The sequence below is a fragment of the Mustela lutreola genome, chromosome 7 (assembly GCF_030435805.1).
Source record: "Mustela lutreola isolate mMusLut2 chromosome 7, mMusLut2.pri, whole genome shotgun sequence".
Lineage (NCBI taxonomy): Eukaryota > Metazoa > Chordata > Mammalia > Carnivora > Mustelidae > Mustela > Mustela lutreola.
The window spans coordinates 127,700,631-127,726,896 of NC_081296.1; positions in this window are offsets into that span (position 1 = coordinate 127,700,631).

Here is a 26,266-nt window from a genome sequence, read left to right on the forward strand (position 1 = left end):
TCCCAGGACCCTAGGATCATGACCTGAACCAAAGGCAGCAGCTTAACACACTGAACCACCCAGGTGTCCCTATTGTTAACTTTTTGCTAACATTTTGCAGATAGATGAACACACAGCTAGGGACTGAAGTAGTATAATTATTCTATCCTCTGTCCATTGACCTCTCTGTGCATCTGTCTATCTGCTTTCCTCTCTCTCTCTCTCTGTCTCTCGTTTGTCTCTGTCTTTGTTTTTGTTTCTCTGTCTTTGTTTCTCTCTCTCTCTCTCTCTCTCTCACACACACACACACACACACATACAGACAGACAGCCACTCCAAGAAAATATACAGAGTATATACACAATGTAAAACAAAATTAAGCTCAGACTACATAAATTGTTTTGCAACATTAATCCCAGTGCCTCTCTCTTTTTTTCTTTTAAAAGAAACATATTTAATAGGTGGAGTACCATTTAATCCATGGTTCATCTATATCATTAGTTCCCACTGAAACATCTCTGAAGGAATACATTTTAGGAGGTATTTTATGTATACACTGACAGAGTTAGAATGATTTCATACTTAATTCACATTCATACTTAATTCACATCACCCGATCATATACATATGAATATGTAGTTTTTAGAAAAGCACCAAATAAAAAGAGTAGCTAGAGAAAAATCGTCAGTACTCACTTTAGGCTCTACAGTGAAATAAGTATAAATGTACAGTAATTACTGAGAAGAAAGAGGAGCAAGGCAGTTAAAAATGTGCAACTCAAGACAACATTGATGTTTCCAGAAGGCCCTCTGAGCCTAAAGCTAGAGTAGGGATGTGTAGCATTTCCCATCTTTATATGGCAGTCAGACTTCTTAGCACCATGTTTATTGTCCTCAGTAAACTCTTTTAACTTGTGAATTCTAAATCTTAATAATGTTTAATAATTCACTTTGTCGATTACCAGGGAGTAGTTCTTATCTACAAAAACCAAAGTCTGCAGAATTGAGTGTCATTGACCAGTAAGCTTAGCAAAAAGGACAGATTTTTTTTTTTTTAAGATTTTATTTATTTATTTCACAGACAGCGATCACAAGTAGGCAGAGAGGCAGGCAGGGAGAGGAGGAAGCAGGCTCCCCACTGATCGAGCCTGATGTGGGGCTCGATCCCAGGACCCTGGGATCATGACCTGAGCCAAAGGCGCCCACTGAGCCACCCAGGCGCCCCGGACAGTCCATCAAAAGGCAAGTCATGACCTAGCAATAGGCCAAATATCATACATTGGGAACAATCTTCTCTTATTCATGATTGGCAACAAGCTCCTCATTTTTCACTCTATTAAATTCTTCAGGTGAAACCCAGTTGAATACTTATTATTTTCCTTACATATATAACTGCATTCTCAGATGAGCATAATCAACACTTCAGAGTAGACTAGAAAAAACTTTTTTATAGGTTCATCATAAATTTTTGGGTAACACAATACAGAGACATGATCTCTTCATTTTCCAAAGCTAATGTAAGTCCTGGGTTATATGCTCAACTTTTCTTTTGTCTTTAGCAACAAAGTTTCAAATGATTTATAGATTGGAAATAAATTAATTGCTATGTCTCCTTTCCTTCTTGTTCATTGTTAGGTTTACATGAATATTTTTCAATTGAAACACCAAATCTAATTTAATTATTGCCTATCAGCTTATTAAGAAGATTGGGACTTTTCTTTAAAAGCGATTAGTTCAATAAGGTATTAATGTGTAGCACTTCAGATAAAGATTGATTGGTAGTATTGTTGGACAACACCACATTTTCATTGTTATTCAGTTAGTTGACCTTTTCTCTGCAAAGAATGGCTATAATGGACTCATAGCCTTAGGCCCAAAGGAAAGACTCTTACTCCACTTAAAATTAATATCTGATATTGCTTTGGCTTTCATATGCATAAATGGACACATGAGTACACATGCACATATACACTTTTATAATCAAAGATAGGACACCAATTGAAGTCTTTGCAAATGAAAAACAATAAGCAAATACATCAACAAAATTTAGATTTTTCTTTTTCAGGCAAACCTTGAATCGCTTAAAAGAGATCCTTTGTCTTTATTGTAGTTAAACTTATAAGACTCTTGACTGACTATGAGACTCCTTTTACTACAGTGATGTTAATGAGTATTGTGTTTTGGAGCATTTCTATTTAATCATGTGCATTAATGAAGGCAGAATGTCTTACATAAACAAATAATTAATTTTAACAATTGGAGTGGAAACATTCTTCACTAATGCAAACAGCTGGAATTTGGTACTTAACTGTGAGATTGCATTGACAAAGATATGTAAAGATATTTTGCATTGACAAAGATATGTAAAGATATGAATTTACTATACACACATTATGCTTATTACATCATTATTGGAAGGGTTATTGATTTAAATAGGAGAATAGATATATTACATAGAGAGTCAGGGCAAAAAAAAGCTTAGATTTTAAAAGTCCTCAGATCAATCTTTTCAGGAATATGGTATTTAGAATATCTAACATGTAAAATAATATAATATATAATATGATATATGATGTAATGTAATATATGTCATATAAGGTAGGAAAACATGAACTCTGGAATCACCAAAATTTGGGGTTAAATTGCAGCTTAATTTCTGATAATGTGACATTGAGAAAGTTAATTTCTTGTGCCCCAATTTTATTAATTATGAAATGAGGGGTGCCTGGGTGGCTCAGTGGGTTAAAGCCTCTGCCTTTGGCTCAGGTCATGATCCCAGGGTCCTGGGATCAAGCCCCACATTTGTCTCTCTGCTCAGCAGGGAGCCTGACTGCTCCTCTCTCCCTGCCTGCCTCTCTGCCTACTTGTGATCTCCATCTGTCAAATAAATAAATAAAATCTTTAAAAAAATATATAAATAGAGAAAATGTATCATATCTTAAAGGACTTTGTAAGAATGAAATAAATAACATATGAAGAACTGAACATTGTTACTGCCCGATAGTAGTTGCCTTACCACTATTATTATTATTATTATTGTTATTATTATTATTATTTCAAGATTTATTTATTTGAGATAGAGAATGTGAGAGGGGAGGAGCAGACAGAGAGGGGGAGAGAGTTCTAAGCAGACTCCACACTGAACAAGGAGCCCATGCAGGGCTCCTTCCCATGACCTGATGACCCTGAGATCATGACCCGAGCTGAAATCAAAAGTTGGATGCTCAACAAACTGAGCCACCCAGGTGCCCCTACAAATATTACTTTTACTACAGTATAATATTCTCTCTTCCCCCACACAACTAATATGAGGAACAAATGATGTATGGGTCATATTATGAGGAACAAATGATGTATGGGTCATGTTTTACCAGTAGCTAATGTGTTAGAGTGAGATGACTAAAAAATTATAATGTGTGGTCATTTAGCCAATATATATATTATACTCTCTCTATATATATATATTTTTTTTTCTATATATACTATATAGAATTATAACTATACAGAATATATATATATAGTTATAATTCTGTATAGTTGTGTGTGTGTGTATTCTGTATTATATATTATATATATGTATAATTCTCTATATATGTATTCTACAGTTATAGTTATATACCTATATATAGTTACATGGTTGTAGTTGTATATAACTACTTCACAAATGGTGTAGCACAAACAACATCAAATGGGGGGAAGAAAAAAATATTAATTGGGGGGGCTGTAGTGCCATTTAAAAAATATTTGCTTGTGTTATAGTTGATGTAACTGTATATATTTAAAGTGTAGAATTTTATGACTTTTGAAAGACATAGGTATCATCACTACAACCAAGATAATGAACATATCCATCATGTTAAAGTCTCCTGTTGCCCCTTCGTCATCCTTCCTACCCGCCCTTCCCCTTTTCCTACCCTGTACATATCTCTCATCCCAGACTTCAGGTAAACAGTGATCAGCTTTCCCTCACCGCAGATTTGTTTATATTTTTTAGAGTTTTATGTAAATAAAATCACAGAGTATGCATTCCTTTTCCTCTGGCTACTTTCACTCTGCTTTATGTTGAGTTTTATGAGTGTTGTATTGTATATCTATAGTTCATTCCTTTTTTATTGATGAATGGTATTCCATTTTTGGATAGTCCATAGTTTATCCATTCATCTGTTGATGGACATTTGGGTTATTTCTATTTGGGGGCTAATACAAATAAAGCTTCTGTGAACATTCCATTCATGTACGAGTCTTTGTAAGGACATATGTTTTCATTACACTTGGAAAAATAAATAAGAGCAAAATTAGTAGATCATATGGTCGGTGAGTGTCTAACTTTTAAAGAAAATTATGAAGTATTTTCCCAACTTGTACTCTTTTATGTTGCCACTACCAGTGTATGAAAGCTCTAGTCTCTCCACATCCTTCTACTTTTAGCCATTCTAATAGGTGTGCGTTGATATCTTATTTTGGTTTTAATTTCTGTTTCTCAAATGATGTTCTTCTTTTCATATGCTTGTTTGCTACCCATATATCCTTTTTGTGGATGCATCTCCTCAAATAAGTCAGTCATTTTAATTGAGTTTTTTAAATTGAGTTTTGAGTTTCTTATTTTTCAGTAAATTAGATATAAATCTTTTCTCAGATATAGTCAATTCTTATTGTTCTTGGAATTTGTGTTCTATAGTCACCACAAATACTGAATTAGTGAATGCTGCACCATTGCTCCTAGGGGAAATAGAGGTTTAGATTACTATAAGCCCCTAGTCATATTTTTATCAACTGATCCGTACATAACTTTCTTTTGCATGCATTTTTGTTTAAAGGCACCTAATGGAAAATATATTGTTGATTCATTAACTTTCAATTCATGGCCAATGGCATTATAACTCCTGATGGAATAAAGCTTCCCTTAGACACCTAGGTTCTCTCTGAGACACATCACAGTTTTCTTGTCCTTAGGAAGATTAAACAGCTATCCAGCACCACTTTTGAGGGCCATTTTGAATAGCAAAATCACCACTAAAGAATACATCATGATGAAAAATGTGGCATTAAATATGCCACAAAAAAGATACTGGTTTATAGTATTAGAGCTGAAACAGGAGGATAAAAGATCACCTTGCCCCATCTCAGCTGAAAATGTGCACTTGCAACATTTTGAAGGGGAAAGATGAAAAGGGCAGGTTACCTTGTGTGGGACTTATTAGACATAATGTAGTAAGGAAAGCTGGAGCCCTAGCTGTTACTGTCCTTGCAGGTGCTAAAAATTTGGCCAGGTCTTCTGTTGGGACAGATTTATTATGTCAAATTCTATTTCTCCTCATCATGCCACACTGTCAAACTCACTTATCAAGTTTTATTTTTAATTCCATCAGATTTTCTATATTAATAATCAGATTATGTGAGGTAAATTGATTTCACTTCTCCTTTAAAATGTACTGTTTTCATTTCTGCTTTTTGCTTGATTTGATTTCATTGTCAAGAACTTCTAGTACAATTGAATAGAAGTAGTGAGAAGGGACATTCTTTTTTTGTTCCGGATCATAGGGAAAAGTATTCAGTTATTCACCATTAAGTATGACACTTTTAAGTTTTGGTAGATTTATTCTATCAAAGTGAAAAAGTTCTCTTCTATTACTGGTTTGCTGAGAGATCTTTCAATGAATAGATTGTGGCTTTTGTTGAATGCTTTTTTTTTTATTGTGGCTATTGAAGTCATTGTATTATTTTTCTTTTTCATTGTTAACATGGTGAATTACATTGATTTATCCTAACACTAAGCCAGCCTTGCGTTTCTTGGATAATTCCCACTTGGTTGTGATATATACACATATATATTTGTATACATTCATATATGTACACATATATGTACATATACATATAATACGCATATGCATATGTATTTGAATTTTGTATACTAACATTTTGATTAAATTTTGCATCTGTGTTCATGAGAGTTATTGGTTCAGTTTTCTTGTAATGTTTTTGTCTGGTTTTGGTATCAGAGTAATAGTAATCTCATAGAATAAATTCAGAAGTTTTCTTTCATCTTAAATTTTTTGGAAGAGTTTACATAGAATCGATAATGTTTATCTGTTACATATTTGGTGGAATTTACCAGTGAAACTATCTGCATTTGGAATTGTCTTTGCAGGATGGCTCTTAAACTACAAATGCAATTATTTTAATATATAGTAAGTTTTAAGTTATATAGTTTTTCTTGAATAAGTTTTAGTAATTTCTGTCTTTCAAGGAATTTCCCATTTAATCTGATCTGTCAAATTTATTGATATAACAGTATTCATACGAGTCATAGATATTATCCTTTTATTAACTGTAGAGTCTGTAGTAATGTCAACTTTTTCACTTCAGATTTCAGTATTTGTGTTTTCTCTTTTTTTCCTCATAAATTTGACAGATATTCACCAATTTCATTGATCTTCTCAGAGTCAGTGTTTTACTTTCTTAATTGTTTCTGTCTTATATTTCATCGATTTCTGCTCTGATCTATATTATTATCTTTCTTACATTTTGTGATTCATTTGCTTTAATTTTTGTAGTTTTGTTGTTGTTGTTGTTAAAGTTGACATTCCTGACATTCCTGAGTTGAAACTTTTATTATTACCATATATTATGTAGAAAATATTATTTTTCTGTTCCATCTCTAAAATTTTAACTCTGCAACTCTTTGAAATCAGTTTACTTTTGAGTTTTGTTTCCTTTATCTGTCCAATGGGAATATCAATTCTTGTTTGATCAGTTACCAAATCTGCTTAACAAAACTCTCAAGAATCAAATGATGATTCTATATGGCAAAGGCTAAACACTGTTATAGGTTAAACAGGCATATGCTATTATAGTATTTGGTTATTTTTCACTGTTCTAAACAGTCTAAATATTTTTTAAATTTTATAAATTAAATTGAAGATAATATTTTCTATTTTGTTTTCCATGCATGGAGCTTTCTAGAAAGCCCCTAGATAAAAGGCAGTGAGTCTCATCAACTATGATACCTAGGGGAAAATATTGGTATATCTTCTTTGTTTCAATTTTTATACATTTAACTTCTGAGAAATAGGCTTTATATAGTGTGAAGAAAATTTCCCTCCTCCTTTCTTTTTGAAGTGGCTTTAGGAGCAGGTGGCATAGCTTTAGTGAGATCTCTTTCCCCTGAGGCAGGTCTGGTATTGATCAGCTCTGAAATGAATGTCCTGCTCTCAACAATCCTCCATATTGATTATATGCTCACTTTGCCAATTAAAGCAGGCAGAGAGTTATATGTTTTACCTTTGGGTTCAGTTTTGGACCAGGCATCTATGATTTCTTTTAAATTTTCCTTTGATCCAGAATCCAGATCCCCTAAGGGCTTTGCCTTACTTGCTTCTGAATGCATGAAGTTTTTGTTACAGAAGATTTTCAGATGCCTTTGTTGATTGACAAATAAGGAGAATGAGGAAAAAACAAAATCATAGGCATGTCTAAATAAATAATGAAAAAGAAAACATGGAACATTTATTTTTAAAAAGCTAGAAATAGGGGGCACCTGGGTGGCTCAGTGGGTTAAGCCTCTGCCTTCAGCTCAGGTCATGATCTCAGTGCCCTGGGATAGAGCCTTGCTTTGTGGGTCTCTGATCAGCAGGGAGCCTGTTTTCCCCTGCTCCCCCCCCATGCCCCACCCCCCGCCTGCCTCTCTACTTGTGATCTCTCTCTCTCTCTAATAAATAAATAAAATCTTAAAAAAAAAAAAAAAAAGGAAGCAAGGAAAAAAAGAAAGAAAGGAAAATTATCCCACATTTAGGAGCCATAGACTAAAGGACAAAGGTAAATCCATGACTTTTTAATTCATTGAATGAATATTTATTGAGTGACCGCTCTATACCAGCCAGGCTCTGGTCAGACCACCAGAGATACAGTGGTGACCAAGACAGGTGTGGTCTCATACAGAACTTACATCCTCATTCTTCCAATGTTCAGTTCCTCCTTTGGCTTGAGTTTTGTGCTTATGTTTGCAACTTGACTGAGTTGTGACAAATATATATTTGAATAGTTTCTCATTTGCCGCCAAAAATATTTAATTATTCACTTACTCTGATAAGTATGGAAGATACAAAAGTAAGAGATAAATAATTATTTTTTTTCCTTTAAAGATTTTATTTATTTATTTGATAAAGAGAGAGAGAGCACAAACAGAGGTAGTGGCAGGCAGAGGTTGAGGGAGAAGCAGGCTCCCTGATGAGCAGGGAGCCCAATGAGCAGGGGCTTGATCCCAGGAGCCTGGGATCATGACCCAAGTTGAAGGCAGCTGCATAACCAACTGAGCCACCTAGGCGCTCCAGGATAGAGAATGCTTTATGTCAGAAGGTCATAATCCCTTGAGGAGAGAAACTCTGCTTAGTCCATGATTAATAATTTACAAATCTACACCAACATGACACTAATATATATTTGTAGCCTTCTAGGTTTACAGTAGTCTCCCAAACTTACAACCATCCTAGGGTAAGAGTGGAAGTCACCTTCTGTGGTAATAGGACAAGTGAGTTTGCAGAGTCTTGAATTCTATGCAGTGAGACCTCTTTACTAACTACCTGGGTCAGCAGAGCCATTCTCAAGTTGCTGTACCAAATCTGGACTTTTCGCCCAGATTTACATGTAGGGTTGCTTATGGTGGCTTTTCCCTAGGCATCCTGTCCTCTCAGTTGTGGGGGCAAACAACATGCAGCTTCAAGATGAATTCCATAGTCTACTCTTTCCTGACATTCTTCCAAGCAAATCTTGTCCTCTAAACTCTTCCAGTATAGAAAATCTGGCACTTCTAAAGTGTTATCACATCCTCATATGGATTTTCTTGCTTTTTGTCTTTTCTAGGACATAATAAGACATGTTGACCTTGAAAAATGTCATCTATTCCGGGTCTGTCCTTTCCCTACACAGGTATGCTTTTTATGCCTTCCTGATGAGGGTTATCCCTTTTCCTTACTACTGGAGACTGAATACTTCTTCCTGAAGCCAAACAGAATAAACCAGGAACTTCTTACAGATAAATTTAGGGCCATGTATTTGGATAATCTCTTGCCACAAACTCTGCTGTGATGGTTTAATCTTTTGTTCATTATTGTATATTGGAAGCTTTTGGATTTGCTATTGATCAGAGAGCCAGAGCAGGTTAGAAATGAAGCTTGAGGAGTGTATAAGTGGTTCTGGGTTGGAATAAACCTATTTGAGCAGAGAAATTTAAAATTGTTTCTATCCTTACTCATCATCATCAGTGGGTTAATTAGTCTTCTCAAGATGGCATTAGTAGATAGATCCATGAATCAACTCCTCAAATGGCCATGCTGAAAGACAGAAATGGAATTTCTTGTAAAACTGAGGAAAAGAAAAAAAAAAAGAAAAACCTATCTCAGAAGGTATGATGAACTGAATTGCATTCCCCCAAAATTCATATGTTGAAACCCTAATCCCCAGTGTGACTCTTTCTGATGATAGGTCTTTAGGAGATAATTAGGGTTAAATATAGCTAAAGGTTGGATTCCTAATCTGGTAGGACTGGGATCTTACAAGTCAAGAAAGAGAGATGATCTCTCTCTCTCTCTCACTCCCCCATATGAAGGCACAAGGAGAAAACAGCCATCTGTAAGCCAAGAAGAGAGCTCTCACCAGGAAACAAATAGGCAGGTACCTTGATCTTGGATTTTCTAGCTTCCAGAACTGTGAGAAAGCAAATTCCTATTGTTAAACCCACCTAGACTATAGTATTCTTGTTATAGCAGCCTGAGAAAACTAAGACAGGGAGAGTACCTCCAGATGACTCACCTTTACTCTCATTGTCTGGAACAACATCATATGCCTACTGCTTCTATGCCAATCACTTTCAAAGGCAATCCATAGCCTAACCAGTAGCTCTTACCCAATCATGAGTCCCTTTGTCCTCACAGGAAATTTACCAAATGCTGGAGAAGTTATTTTTGATTGTTACTACTTACAGCTCAGTTGGAGGGGAGAAACGTTGCTGGCATCTAGTGGGTAAAAGTCAAAAATACTAGGAAATATTTTATAATGAATGGACAGCTCTTCAGTCCCCAAGAACAAAGAAATGTCCTGCCCAAATGACAATAATGCTGAGATTGAGAAACCATGACCTATATGAATCAGGGACATCGCAGAACTTTTGAGTTTTGTATTCAAACATAAATTGAACATTAATGATATACTGACATATAAAAATAAATGCCATTTCTCTGTGTTTCTTAAAGGGTATAAAAAAAGAGGCTAAGAAAGAGACTAGAGGGAGCTAGTAGCCCTAAAGGTCCCTCTGAGCTGCAACAAGAAAGATGGAAGGTATCCAGTGTGAATTATTGATCTGAGCCAGACTCCCCTCTAGCATTTGCCAGGAAATCGCATGCCCTTTGGCACCTCCATGGAAATGTGATAAGGTTGCTGATGCTGTGTCTGACTTTCCAGGCAAATGCACTATGCTGCATGTTCTTGTATTCTTTCTACTGATGTCAAGTCTTGCAGGAACTGGGGTGGGACATTGCTGAATGGGGAGAGAGAGGAGAATTGACAGGATACAGAGTGAGTCTGAGACCTGATGCTTTCCCAGGCTACCCTCAGCAACGTATATATCTCCTCTGGTCTCAGGTCCTCACACTAATCTCTGTTCTATCCTTCCCAGATTTCATATTAGGATTTTGACCAAATGCTACCTGAGGGATGGGTGTGAGGTCAAAGCACAAACTATCTTTATAAAGTCCACAACAACATTTAATTCTTTTGCTCACTTCCCTGATCTTACATCTTAATTCTAGTTCATTGGATTGTTGTCTAATATGGTAATGATGTTGAACTTCGTGTTTCTGGGAAGCAATTGAGGTTAAGAAATCCTCTATCCTTTTCTTTTCCAGAAAAGGAAAATAGCAGAAGACCACCACTGTCTCACACATTCTCAGGTAAGAAGGACATTTTCCTTTTCCCACCACACCTTTGTTTATCTGCCTCTACAAAACCCCAAGTCTCCTTTTCTTTAAGTTGTTCTTCATTAATGAACTTCTCTATTGCAATGGCCTGAATAAAATCACCTCTTTAATGTCTAGTGCATTTCATCTTTTTTACTGCGTATGTAGGAAGACTGGCTATTACTGATGACACATTCTCTGATACCTGATTTATACTCAAGGCATAAATTTTATGCCTTGAGTCATTTGAGGCTCTGAATTTTGCTTTTAAAGAATGAAAAAAAAAAAAAAGGAACAACAATAATGACAAAAAAAAAAAAAACCCTCTCTAAACTCCTTTATTTCATACAAACTGTGCCAAGAATTTAAGTGTCTATTTGAAATTCAAAAATAAAGCATTGGGTCTCCTTTCTTGCAGGTCTGTTGTTACAACTCCAACTAGAGAGAAGAAAATATCAAATGTCATCCCGATTGAATAAAAGAATGAGGAATGGCTGAAAAGAAACAGAGGTTAATATTTTTTAAATATTTCCTATCATATGAAGTTCTCACGAGGTCATGTATGTGAAGCACTTTAGAATAGTTTCTGATATATAAGAGGTACCCAATAAATTTCACTTTTATTATTGTCATGACCATTGTCATCATCTTTCTGAAATATTTTAGTCATTGGGGAATTTAAGGTAATTTGGTTTCAGTCACAGTCTCTTTCAAAGCTTTTCCTTTTCTTTATTTTTAAACTGACTTATCCTAGGAGCTTTGATCATAAACTAGTATAATCACCTAAAAGGGTTTGGCACCTCCTGAAATAAAGGAAAGGCATTTTTTAAAGCCTACATATAATCTTCCCAGTGTTTTGGTTTATCCTCAAAAAGAAAAGCATAAAATAGGAAAGGAGAAGAAGGATTACTGGGCAGAGAGATATAATACCAACCTTGGGAAGGAATTTTTAAAACTAAAATTTGCAAGCGCCAGAAGCTTTAGGAAAGAAAAAAAAAAATCTTAAATAAAGCTTTTGTGTGGTCCCTGGGTTAGAACACAAAATCTGGAGGAAATTACCGTTGGAGTAAACAGTAGGATCTGAGCTCTGTCTGACACAGACACAGTCTGAGAAATTAGGAATTAATGTGGGCAATAGATGAAACTGTCAGGCCAAAAAGTAATTGGGAACACTTAGAAGGGAAATCTGTTGAAGCCTAATATAAGAACTTAAAGTGTTTTAAGAAACTGCAGAGAATATACTTTTCATTGTAAATAATTTTGCAGTTCAGCCTACTATTTTTTTTAACTTTACAGTGGTACAGGTACAAACACATATACATACATATTCCAATACATTTTTTTCTCATGTCCAACACATTTTTTTTTTTTTGAGAAAGTATTTTCTGAGGATATGAATAGCAACCTACTGTTCATGTACCCTGAAGTAATTGTCAAATAAAGGGAAATTACAACACTTAATCGTGGTATTTTTTAAATGCCACAAGACGACCTAATATATTACATAAACTTCAAACCCTGAAGTGGTACACTATGGGTTTTAGAGTCCTTCTATTGCTCAAGATTGTAAGGGCATCAAAAGGGAAAGTGACATGAAAGCCACACAGTAGTTTAGAATAGATCTAATTGTCACTCTCTCCTGGAAACTTCTTTTTCCCTCTGAATTTAAAAGGTTTAGATCTTTGCAGGGGCAAATTCTTAAAATTGTGGGAATGGGTGCCTGGGTGGCTTATCTGGTAAGCGTCCGCCTTTGGCTTGGGTCCTGATCCCAGGAACCTGGGACTGAGCCCCATGTAGGGCTCCCTGCTCAGCAAGGGAGTCTGCTTCTCCTTCTTCCTTTCCCTCTGACTCCCTCTCTCTCTCTCACTCTCAAATAAATAAATAAAATTAAAAAAAAAAAAAAGCCATAAGGGAAAATGTGTATTTAAAGGGAAAAGCATGCATTGTCTAGAGCAAACTCTTTGGAGTTATCTGACTGGATTCCCTGGGAGTTATTTTCTGACTCTGTAAATGCTTGATAAGGAAAAGCAAAGCAAACCCACTCTTACCTACAGACATGCAAATATGTTCTGTCCAGGGGAGATTTAGTCACCTCTCCTTCCCCTTCCCCAGGAGAAGCTAGTGTTCATCTCTTTGTACATTCATTTCAATTATCTTTTCTCCCTATGAATTTATGCTTCTTTGGCTTCTTCTTTGAAATAGTCGTAACATCTGCCTGGTTCTCTCATTTCATTAATTCGTTAAATAAAATCTTCAACTCATATTCTTTTTATATCTGTGTGTAAGTCATAATTTTACCTGTTTTTGAAAAATAAATCATAACAAAACTTATGCAGACACCTGATGAATAATATAGCTTTTCCCAGTTATCAAGGCGGAAGGGGAATTCAACCCTGCATGAGTTTGCTGCTCATTAACTCTTTGGGCAAAAGGAAGCTCCCTGCTAGAATGTGAAAGGGTAGATGAGTGAGGCATAAATGTGCCTCCTGTAAGAAACTGGAAATATGGTACACTGAAGATGGAGTGTTATTAGTTATATTATAAAAGAAGACTTGAGCTGGTAACTTAAATAAAGCACTATGAGAACTGCTGCTTCACATGGAGCAGAGCTGTGGTATGTGAAGAGGACTCTTAAATAAATAGCATGACCTTGGGGCCCTTGGGTGGTTCAGTTGGTTAAGCTTCTGCCTTCACCTCAAGTTATGATCTCAGGGTCCTGGGAAGGAGCCCCGCTTTGTGGCTCCTTGCTCAGCTAGAAGCCTGCTTCTCCTTCTCCCTCTGCCCCTGCCACTGCTCATGCTCTCTCTCTCTGTCAAAATAAATAAAATCTTAAAAAAAAAAAAAATAGCGTGACCTTGATACGGATCTCGGAAGATGGGTAGGACTTCAGTAGGCAGCACTTAAATAAAGAGATCACCAGAGTGACAGAAACAATCAAGGCAAGGGCTAGTTTGAGGAAGAGCAGAATATGCTCAGAGAGAACAAATTACCCACTCTTCCTTCCTGAAAAAGTATGCTTCTCCCTAACACCATTTTTGTATTACTTATAATGAATTGCCTTGGATTTACAGTTAGGTATAAAAGTTATTAATTCAGTAAGTATTATAAGTATTTTAACAAAGAGTTTGTTTAACAAAGAGTTTGTTATTTATTTTTCCTTACAGACAAGGGTGTCTGTCTTTCTCTCTTTCTCTCTCTCTCCATATATATATATATATAGAGAGAGAGAGAGATAGGTAAATGTGTATATATATGTGTGTGTATATATATATTTGTATGTATATATAAATATATATATATTTATATATATTTATTTATATTAAATAAATTAAATAAATTATATATATATATATATATATATATATATATTTTTTTTTTTTTTTTGAGAGAGAGAGAGAGAAATGGAGAATGACCACAAGACAGGGGAGGAGCCGGAGAGAAGCAGGCTTCCTATGGAGCAGGGAGCTCAAAATGGGACTTGATACTAGGATCCCAGGGTCGTGATCTGAGCTGAAGACAGACACTTAAACGACTGGGCCACCCAGGCACCCCTGGACCAGGATGTCTTAGCTGTGGCATAATTCCTTTAGACAGGAGAATTCTTTGTTTTGGGGAGGGGTACTTTCCTGCACATTGTAGGATGTTTAGGGGCATTCCTGATTTTGACCTGATAGTTATTGCTACACCCTGAGCTGTAACAACCCAAAATGTTTCCAGGCATTGTCCAAAACCTCTTCTGGGACTGGGGCTCTTGGGGTGGAAAGTGCTCCCAATTGAAATCCACTCTACAAATTCTTCAAATTCAGCAGTTAAACACCAATCCTGTTACCCAGCCCAGCCCATGACTCTTATATCTTTATTTTCTATTGGAGTTAAGGAGCTGGTTGATTCTTGCGAAGTCTCAAAGATTAAAACCTTGGAGTCCTGTAATCCTACTTCCTCCTTACTCCTAAACATTATCCCTGAAAAGCCCTGCTGATCTTCCCTCAGCAAGGTGCTCTAACCTGGTAACGTAACCTCTTCCCCTCTGCATTGCCACTATTTCGGTTTAATTTATTGATTTTTCTTAAATACTTTCAATAGGCTTTGTCTAATTGGTTCACCTTTCTTCTTTATTTTAGTTTATTATTCTCCTACCGTCAAACTTAACACTCTTAATGATTCTGGTTTCATGAAACCATTAAAGTTTAAAACAAAACAACAATTTTAAAAGCAATTAAAGATAAAGTCTATTGATTGCCCATTCCTTGGGGGGGGGGGGAAACACACCAAATTAATTTCTTGATAAGGCATGCCAAGTTTCTTGTTTGTGGTAATGCAGGAGGTAACTATTTTGACTGTCGTTGTAGCTTCTCAAAAATAGGAGGTCAATGACATGGTATTAATAAACCTGGAGAGAGTTTAAAGCCGATAATCTAAATCAGGGATCTGATTGGGATCAAGCAAAGTTCATAATATCATACTTTAAGATTGGATGATATAGGAGACAAATATTTTAAAGTGAGTGTTAGAAGTATAAACTGTTGTCATAGAAGTCAAGTGCTTTGAGAAGTTGCCATTTACTTAGATGCAAGTTGTTCAGATAAATGGATTTTAGGAAGTTCCTATGCAAACAACAAAGTTATTTGCAACTTCTTCCCCAGCAAGAATTTACTGAAGCAATAAAGTCATTTATGTCATATACCATAAACCAAATGGTTGTAGATGGTTTTAATTCTTAAGTTCAGAATCTCTAATATGACAAGTGAAACTTGGGTAATCTAGGCTTGTCCAAACTGTCATCATTGTGTGCAGGTGCCACCAGGCTGCCTCCCTCCCATTCCAGCCATGACTAAACTCTTATGCCCTAAGCAGGTGCTTTCCTGCTTCCTCATCTTTTTATAGGAAAGAAAGATAGAGAAAAGAAAGAGAGAGAGAGAAAGGAGAAGTGTGGGCTGGAAGATACTATGTTTCAAAACTTTCTCAGAAGTTTTCTCTACAACATACCCCTTAACCTTAAAAGCAACTCATTTTTTGGAGGTGCTACTCTTGTATTTTTTAGGTGAGAGCACTAAGGTAGAGATTGAGATATTTTGTTCAAGGTCATGCAAATGTTAGATTGCAAAATATTAGACTAAAACCTAGGTCAGTTTGATTCTATGCCCAAGTTCTTTAGAGATTTGTACATTTTTGTTCTTTACTTGAATCTCCCAAAGAAAAAAGGATTGTTCTCTGCTCTCTGCTCTCAAGATACCCGACCATTTCTAATACTACAACATTTAGACACACAGACAGATGATTTACGTGTATAAGGATACCTCCCAAACTGGACTGAAAGTTCATTATTGGCAAGGACTAGTTGTTTCATTATTTTGGGCATCATCAACATAAAGCATAGATTCTGATACTCAGGGCTATAAGTTGATACATACAGCATAGAGTCTGATACTTTTATGTGGTGAGGCTAAATGAGTGAATACTATGCCTCAGGACTTTTGTCTTGGCTTGTAACTAAATAAATAATTTACTTGTGTGTGTGCACCTGCATATCTATGTGGGGTGTGTGTATGTGTGTGTCTGTGTGTATGTGAAAGAGAGAGAGAAAGAGAGAGTGTGAAAAACTGCACAACCATATATTATTTTCCTAATCTGAGCTACATTTAAAACTATTTTAGTTATATGTGTTCCAAATTGGAACAAGTCAAATCATTTAAAATTAAGAGTTAAAAGTACATATAACAGGAAAGGCATTTGTTACATATATTTAACATAAAAATAAGTCTATTAGAGTGCTTTAAAAATGTAGGGAAACAGTTCATGTCCATAAAAGCTCCAAGTGAGAATTAGTCATGGAGTTAAGAGTGGAATACAATAAATAATTCCAATTTGATCCTTTTCTATTCCTATGTTGACAGTTTCCTAAAGCTCACATCTGATAAGAAATACGTAAGTCATTACCAGAAGCAGCTAAAGAACACTATTATATATTATGTTTAAGTAAATGGAATTTAGTATTCAATTTCATCTGTAATTTAAACTGAATCATATCTGATGCCAGAATGGAAGATGACTTTTCTTTTTAAATCTTCTCTGGGTCAAAGACGCCCCTGGATAAGGATTTTGAAAGACAAAGCCCCAAAATTGTTAAACAGAAACCAAGCTGTTCTTGATCTCTATTTTCTCCCTCTTGTTGATTTTGCTCCCTTTTCTGCTGTGGGAGCAGTGCTGAGACTGATGCCCATGTAGAGAAGTTTTCTCTTTGGTACCGCAGAATATAAGAATGGCTGTTGCTGGAGGCTAACGTTAATTTAGACTGACCAGAGTACGTCTCCCTAGTCCCAGCCTACATTACAAGGACTGTGAATTTTTACAAGGAGTTACTGTGATGTGAAAACCTGAAAGACTTTCGAAATGGCTAGTTCAAAAAGAACCAGTTGATGTTTATGAGGCATTGAAAATACTTTGTAGGAATAAAAAAAGAAAGAAAGAAAGAAAGAAAGAAATATTAAGATGAAACCCAGATGAGGATGAAAAGAACAGGGAGAAGTCAGATCAAATATTTTGATAGAAAAACAAAATTACAAACCAAAGGGTGTGGGAATGACAGGGGTAGGAATCCAAACACAGAAATAGGAGACTTAAAATAAATTGATACAATCAGGGAAAAATAAACTAAATTGTTGGGCCAACTAGAAATAAAGTACTAAAATTGGAGCCATGTGTGTGACAAAGGAGCGGATGACATATGAAGCATTACAGAAATTCGGCGTACTCCTGAGGACGCTAAACTATTCATAGGATGCACTTAGAGGGATCCCACATCAGCACAGTGACGATAAAAAATGGGGCAAGAGTCTGCCATTTAAATGGAGTATTTAGTAGGTTCAGAAATGTAGGGACCGCTCACTAAAATACAATCAGTCATTTGGTCCCGGGTCACTGCAGAGGACGATGAAAGCGAGAATGCGCCATGGTCCCTGGACAGAAAGGAAGGAAAGACTGATGGTCAATGAAACCACAATTATGTGAAATTTCAACATCTCTTCAAAATTAATTGTTGGGCCTCTGAGGCACAGAATAGTAAAGGCAAGAATGATGGGCAGAGCAATTGACTATTTCCTGAACCAAGATGTCGCATATTTGAATTCTTGTCTATCTTTACCCAATCTTAACCAATAGCCAAGATAACTTTATTTTTATTGTTTTGTATTTAAGAAAAAAAATGGACTTTTGTTCTGAGGTGAAAGTATATGAGTTAGGGCGATCTACAAAGGAATAAGTTAGAATCCTGTTCTGGGGATGCAACAGAAAAAACCAGAAGAGTAAATAACTGTAGTGATTAAGAGAGAGTTTTGCCCTTTATGATGAAAGGAATAAGTGATCAAGAATGTTACACGGGTAAGTGTCAGAGCTGGAGGAGTTCATTACTGTTGAAAACCAATGATGTTGTAAGAACCTCGAATGTATTATGTGGTAAGACATTAGAAAGTAATTTTAAAAGGTAAGTCACTAAAACATTATCCTAAATAAGGAAAGAATATTTGAAATGTACAGAAACTGATCAGAACAAGAGAAAGTAACTTTCAGATTTGAGGTTCACTTATTCCTGAGTCCTTACAATGGTAATCTTTAAGGAATCCCTACTCTCAAAAACTGAGGAGAAAAGAAAGTTGTAGCTCTCAGAAAAAAATGCCATTTAAGAGCAATTACCTTTTGTGCTTGTAAGACATATCATCAGGCTTGTGAGCTTTGCAGAATTCTGTTATTAAAAATTGTTACTCATTCTCTTTAGCCAGTGATCTAATGGCCTACCAACATTTCTCTAGGGGAAACTAGGGGATTATGCCTCTGATAGACAACTGAAGAATGAGGTGGAAATCGAACACCAGGCTTGTTTCAGTTGTCAGAATTTATGTTGGACTATTAAACCTAAAAAATTTTGAAAAATCACTCTGAAACATGCAAAATTTTATTGCATAGCTGTATAGACCAAAACATATCTTTCCACTGACCATATTATAGAATACTTGTGCTATTATTTCTATTCCCACCTCTCAGAAAATTGGGAAAATTCACCTTAGACAAAAATGTCATTTGGTGGTCACTATTGAATCAACTGATCCTCTCAGGATATTTGGGGAAATTTCAGAAATCATCCCATACATTAATCACCATACAGGGGCTCAGAGTCAGTGAAAGTTAACAGGAATGGAGGGGAGGCCAAGTCCAGATAATGATAGTAATCCCTCCTTCAGTGAGAGACCACCTGTGTCAAGCTGTACTTCCTACCTACTTGCATTATCTTTCATTCTTACAATCACCTTGCAAAGAGGTTTTCCTTGTTCTTTACTTTGTAACTGACAGAAGTGAGGGGTGCCTGGGTGGCTCAGTGGGTTAAAGCCTCTGTCTTTGGCTCAGGTCATGATCCCAGGGTTCTGGGATGAGCCCCGCATCTGGCTCTCTGCTCAGCGGGGAGCCTGCTTCCCCCCCCCCCTGCCTGCCTCTCTGTCTACTTGTGATCTCTGTCTGTCAAATAAATAAAATATTTTAAAAAATAATAATGAATAAAAAATAATGACAAAAGTGAGATTCAAAGTTAAAAACTTCACTCCAGCAGAAAAATGCAAATCTACTTTTTTTTTGGCAGAACAGTGACGCATCCTGTTGTTTGGTTGAAGGCAGGCAATGTGTTGATATAAAATCAAAAACTCACTTTGTTTTTTAAAAGTGTGCCTGTTGCGGGAATGATAACACATGTGTAAGACTTCTGCTATATAAGCATTGTATTTCGGAGGGAAATATACACCTATTACTGACCAGTTTAAAAATAAAGTTGATTTACTAGTAAGGTGGAAAATAGCTTCCAGAAAGTTATGTGTGGTTAGTAAACTCCAGTTCTCGTGCTTGCTACCTGAATTCATTTTCAACTTCCGAATGGATTAACTGAATTTTTTTTTAACTTTTTAAAAAGATTTTATTTATTTATTATTATTTAAATTCAAGTTAGTTAACATATATTGTATTATTAATTTCAGGGGTATGATTCTTTTTTTGTTGTTGTTGTTTTTTAATTTAATATTTTTCCAATGTTCCAAGATCCATTGTGTATGCGCTGTACCCATGCAATATGTGTCCTCCTTACTACCCACCACCAAGCTCACCTTACTCCCCACCCCCCTCCCCTCCAAAACTCAGGGGTATAATTCAATGATTCATTAGTTGCATACTACACCAAGTGTTCCTTACTTCAAGTGGTCTCTTTAATGCCCACCACCCAGTTATCTCCGCCCCCCACTTCCATCCCCTCCAACAACCCCTCAGATTGTTTCACATAGTTATGGTTTTGTGTTGGGAGCCATGAGGCATGGTCGAGGGCACTGCCCCACTAGGTTAGGGTTTGAACTAATGCCGGCCTAACCCTGTGGAGGGCGGGATCACCCTGCAGATAAGCAGGGTCTCTCTCAAACAAACAGCCCCTTGCTAATCTGCTGCAAACATCTCTCAGGCTTATGGGCCAGAGGAACTCCAAGGAGGTAAATTCTTCCGTACCTAGGATTATGGAGAACTTTAAATGTGTACCCCTATAGATGGTTTCCTCTTTAAGCTGATATTTGTCCAAGGCTTTCACAAAGGGAGCCATTAAAATACACCTGCCCCCTGCAAAGGTAACGCCTTCCCGTTCCTACTTCTCTCCTACATACTTAGTTCCTCCAGATAGCTTCTCGTTTTCCATTAACCTATCTCTTGTTTTCCTACAGTTCTTTACTACCTAGTTTATCCCTAAAGCTTCTCGTTTTCCATTAACCTATATCTTGCTTTCCTGCAGGCCCCAGAATAAGTTACCAAAAAGTACATATTTGTGCTACCTCCCATGGCTTTCTGAGGGACATGATTATTCAAGAAGCAAGACCCTCTCCCCTATCCCTGGTGCTGGTCTGTACCATTATGGCTTAACTAAACTAACATGTGGTGAACCAAGAGAAATTATCTGATGAGTGCTTGTGATCCCCTACCCCAATCAAACTGCCTATATAAGAAACTTGTTAATCAGAATAAAGATGGAGATGCCTGACTACTGACGAGAACTCACTGTGTGACTCTCCCATTCATCTGGCCGACACTGCCCCTCCTTCGGGGAACTGCCGAGGCTGGACTCCAGCAGGTTTGCCTCCTTCTCTGTTTTCATTTTATTTTTCCTTCCCTTCCACTTTATTCATCTGTTTTGTTTCTTAAATTCCACATGTGAGTGAAATCATACGGCATTCGTCTTTCTTGGCTGACTTATTTTGCTCAGCATAATACCCTTTAGTTCCATCCACGTCATTGCAAATGGCAAGATTTCATTCTTTTTGATGGCTGAATAATAGTCCAATGACTATATATACTACATCTTCCTTATCCATTCAACTGTTGATAGTCATCTGGGCTCTTTCCATATTTTGGCTATTGTGGACATTGCTGCTCTAAACTTTGGGGTGCAGGTGCCCCTTAAAAATCACTTTGTCTTTGTCCTTTGGATAAATAACTAGTAGTGCAATTCCTGGGTCATAGGCATTTCTATTTTTAGCTTTTTGAGGAAACTCATATTGTTTACCAGAGTGGCTGTATCAGCTTGCATTCCCACCAACGGTGTAAGAGGGCTCCCCTTTCTCTGCATCCTCGCCAGCATCTGTTGTTTCTTGAGTTGATATTTTTAGCCATTCTGACCAGTGTGACATGGTATCTCATTGCAGTTTTGATTTTCCAAGTGGATTATCTGAATTCATATTTTTGCCTCTTGGTGGTGCCAGTAAAAGTTTACACTGTCCAAGGGAGTTATCAACAAGTGTTGTTGAAATAAACTCACATATGAGATCAAATTCCCAGCCTCCTTTCTCCCTCTCTCATTCTCTCTTTACTCCTTGCATCCATTCTTATGTGGAAGTTAGAATGCTTTTCCTCATTCTTAAACTAATTAGACATTTGAATTAAAAAAAAAAAAAAAAAAAAAAAAAAAAAAAAAGAATAGTTCCTTTTAAGACCTTAAGACCTAAAAAATCAACAACACTAAAACAAAACAAATGAAACAAAACAGTGTATAAAACTATTTCTCCTGTGGTGCCTGAGTGGTTCAGTCCTGAGAGTCTGCCTTTGGCTCAAGTCATGATCCCAGGATCCTGGGATCCAGCCCCACATGGAGCCCTGCATGGGCTCCCTACTCCCTGGGAAGCCTGCTTCTCCCTCCCCATTCCCCCTGCTTGTGTTCCCTCTCTCCCTGTGTCTTTCTCTGTCAAATAAATAAACAAAATCTTTATACAAAAACAAAAATAAAAACACCTATTTCTCCTAGAATCCTAACAATTCCATTTTATTGCTTTAATTTATTCTAAACTTGAGTTAGTTTCCCAGACTCCCAGACTGGAAACCGTACCTGCTCTATACTCTTGCCATGCCCCAATAAAAGCACGGTTGTCTGCATCTTATCAGAAATGGTTATCCTTTGGTGGCAGGTGATGTAATCCTTGCTGTACATTGCATACATCTGGGGAGGGCTTTGGCCGTCCCAATGGTGAAGGTCTCTAACATATCAGATCAGCATGTGAACCAGTAGTAGGCAATTGCTGGAAAAGTCTCTGTAGTTGGCAAATATTTTAATGATGCGTGTGGTAAAATTGAAGCCAGTTGGTCTTTCATCTACCCTCAGTACCCCAAAGTTGTAATGATAGATAAGCCCTTTATTTTTCTTAAGCTAAAACACAGAATACAAGAAGATATCTGCTAAATAAGAAGCTCATTTTACATAGATGCTGAAAGAAAAAAGACATAAAGCCAAGTTGGGCCATAACCACATTTTCAGCATTGCTTAAAATGGAACAGAGCACATGGACGTCACAGAAGTGAGCAGAACAGTGCAAACTCCACACTGACTGTAAGATCTTGAACTTTTACCAAAAGCTGGAAAGATTCATTCACTTACTTTACAGCTTGCACAGCTGTTATTCAAGAGTAACTGGGCTCTTTAGCGGGGAAAAATCAAATATTGGCCATTTAGAATATTTATATAAAGCTAAAATGAAAGTTTTCTGACTGATAGGCAGGCAGCATGGGGTATTTGTGTATATATGATATGTATATATCATATATATAGGTTATATTATATAATATAACCTATGCAACTGTCTGTCTACTGCAGATAACATCTCTCAACCTCTATTGGTTACCATTTATTTCTGACAGGATGTTTAATAAACAGAGGAACAAAGGAGATGTTCCAATTTTATGTAAAGGATATATAAGTGTTGTTGTTTAGAAATTGCTTCTGTATTTTTAAGCATAAGAAGAACCACTAAATAGTCATCTCTCTCTGATGAAAACAGTACACTCACTGCATTTGCAGTGAAATCAGTGACCCATTTTGGAAATGTGGGTGCTATCATGTTATCCTTTTATAGTACCCAAGAGAAAAAAACTGGTACACACACAAAGAAAAGCTCAAAACTTCTATTCACATAATTCCTTTTCAGCCTGCAAGTTGAAAACATGAGTTAATTAGCTTAACACAACAAAAATAATAAGAGAGATTACTGATTGCTGTATCAGACTTGAGTCTACCATCTATTTATATATGTGTGTGTGTGAGATACATATTTCTCTCTATTAGTAACTATATCTGATAGAAACCAGATAAACAGAAATTGCTAGATAATCTAGCATAAAGATCCTTCTGTTTTCTTCTCAAATATCTGTATAGCAAAGATACATTTATTGTCATTGGTGTTACTTTTTTTGGCATGCACACAAGGACAACAAAAAGTAGAGTGAATATCAACCTGAAAGGAAAATTACAGTCTTCACATGTGCCCAGCTAATATTATCTCCCCAGATCTGGATTTACTATAGGGCAGTTCATGGTTAAGAATGAGGGTCTTGGGAGTTCATCTGTCTTACTTCAAATTCCAGCAGAGCCCCTGAATAGTGTAAATTAATTAAATAAGGAGCCCATTAGACTAGGGTGGTTCTAATGCCTACCAAGCAAACTAAAACCTAAGTCTGTAAATACCTCAAGGTTAAGAAATGGAAACCTATTTCTTTTGATGGCTGCATAGTATTCCATTGTCTTGTCATTTGCAACGACTTGGATGGAACTAGAGGGTATTATGCTGAGTGAAATCAGTCACCCAGAGAAGGACAATTATCGTATGATCTCTCATATGAGGAATTTGAAATGCAGAGTGGGGGGTTTGGGGGATCGGGAAGGAAAAAATGAAACAAGATGGGATCAGGAGGGAGACAAACCTTAAGAGACTCCTAATCTCACAAAACAAACAAGGGTTGCTGGGGGGAGGAGGGTAGGGAGAGGATGGTGGGGTTATGGACATTGGGGAAGCTATGTGCTATGGTGAGTGCTGTGAAGTGTGTAAATCTGACTATTCACAGACCTGTACCCCTGGGCCAAATGATACATTATATTTTAACAAAATAAAATACATAAAATAAATACAGCAAAGCACACAAAGAAAAAACAAAAACAAATAGCAACAACAACAAAAAAGAAATGGAAACCTAAGGACAATAGTCATAGACAACCAACTCGGCTTTTTCAATAAGGCAACTATTAAGCGATAGCCAATGAAATAATTTACCAAATATCTGGCATTATTGATGAGACATCTCCAGAGCATTATTTTCCAAAATTTGTCAGAAAAACCAGCTAGATTTTTTTTAAAAAATATAGATTTCAGTCACTCCTCTAAAATGTCTGATCAGGTGGGTTTCAGATAAAGTACACAAATTTTTATATTATAAAAGGGCTATAGATAATTATTTTGCCAAAGATAGTCTGAAAAACAAACATACAAACAAACAAAACCCTACAACCCCAAACAATCTGATAACAATATGTTACATAGCTGAATGTGTTCTTGAAAAAACAAAACAAAACAACAACAAAGGGATTGTTTTTTTGGGGGGAATGCAGATTATTTAAATTACTATTTATGTTAAAAATGAGTTTAAGATTCTACTTAATAAAAGCTTTAGCTTTTTATCAGTCCCCTTTGCCTTCATGATTGGCAAATCTATTAGCTTGTATATCAAATAGCAGAAGACCTGTTGTCGTTAGTGCAAGCAAATGGAATAACTAATTCTCTGACTTTAGCACACAACTTTCCCTCACAACCATATCTCCCTCAGCTGTTACTATTCTTAGTAAAGTTTGATGCAAAGTCTGTGAAAACAAATTCTAGCTTTGTCTTAGCTTTTAAGCCTGGCTAAGAAAATTATTATTCTATGAAAAGAAAACAGATTTAAAAACAAAATCTATAGACAGCTTCCACAGTAGAGAGTAATGGCTAAGTATCTCTCTTTTGGGGAAAAATTAAAAAAAAAGGCAAGTTCCAAAATACTCTGTAGCTGTTGCTAATTAATTGTTGACTTATTCTCAGTTTAACTGCACTTTTTTTCTATCTGTATAAAGAGTGAGAATAAATACTTGATATGTATGCCATGATTTTAAAATATTTAACACAAATTAAATAAATATTTTCTGGAACACTGAAAAAAATTTAAAATATGTGGGGATTAGTCCTAAATATATTGCATGCCAAAATATATTGCATGAAGATAGCAATTAAAACTGTGTGGTAGTGCCCACCCACTGACATGGCTGGGCCAGGTGCTGCTTTCTTCCCCTTGGGTGCTTTATCCAGAGCAGAGGGCCTTAGGTTTGGCTTATGTGGCGCATGGCACCCAGTCTCCAGATATCTATAAAAAGGAGCTCTTTTACAATAGCAACAAATACTGCTTCTTACACAGCCTGGCCACATTAGGGATGGCCCATTGCAGAAAATCCTCCTGGACTGGGTTAATGCCAGCTTTTGGATCCACCTTTTTCTGTACCAGCTTTTACTACTAGGCTGAGTGGAGACCCCAGGGCCCAGACTTTGGCCTTGTAGGAGGGAGCCCGTTTATCTTGGGCTGCCTTGATTTGGCTCTTGGTTCTTCCTTGCATTTAATTTCTGGGTACTTTTTTGAGAGTTGGATCAGGGAGGGAGTTAAAAAAGAAAGGCAACAAAACAAAACAAAGGAAAACAAAAAAAACCTGTATGGTTTTTTGTTTATGAAACAGAATGGAGAATCAAAAATAATATAAATTTAGCATTGCCCATGAGTAGGGATGTGATGGGGTAGTTAGCAAATGTACAACAGCTATGCAGTCATCTCTGGGAGAAAACAAATTGCTATCCCATTTCTTAGTCCCAAATAAATTCCAGTCAGATCAAAATTTTAACTTCAAAAAATAAATTAATAAGATTCTAAGAATCAAAGATTATTCAAAGTGTAATGTAAAATGCTAAAAATATAAAATAAATTATTAAAAAA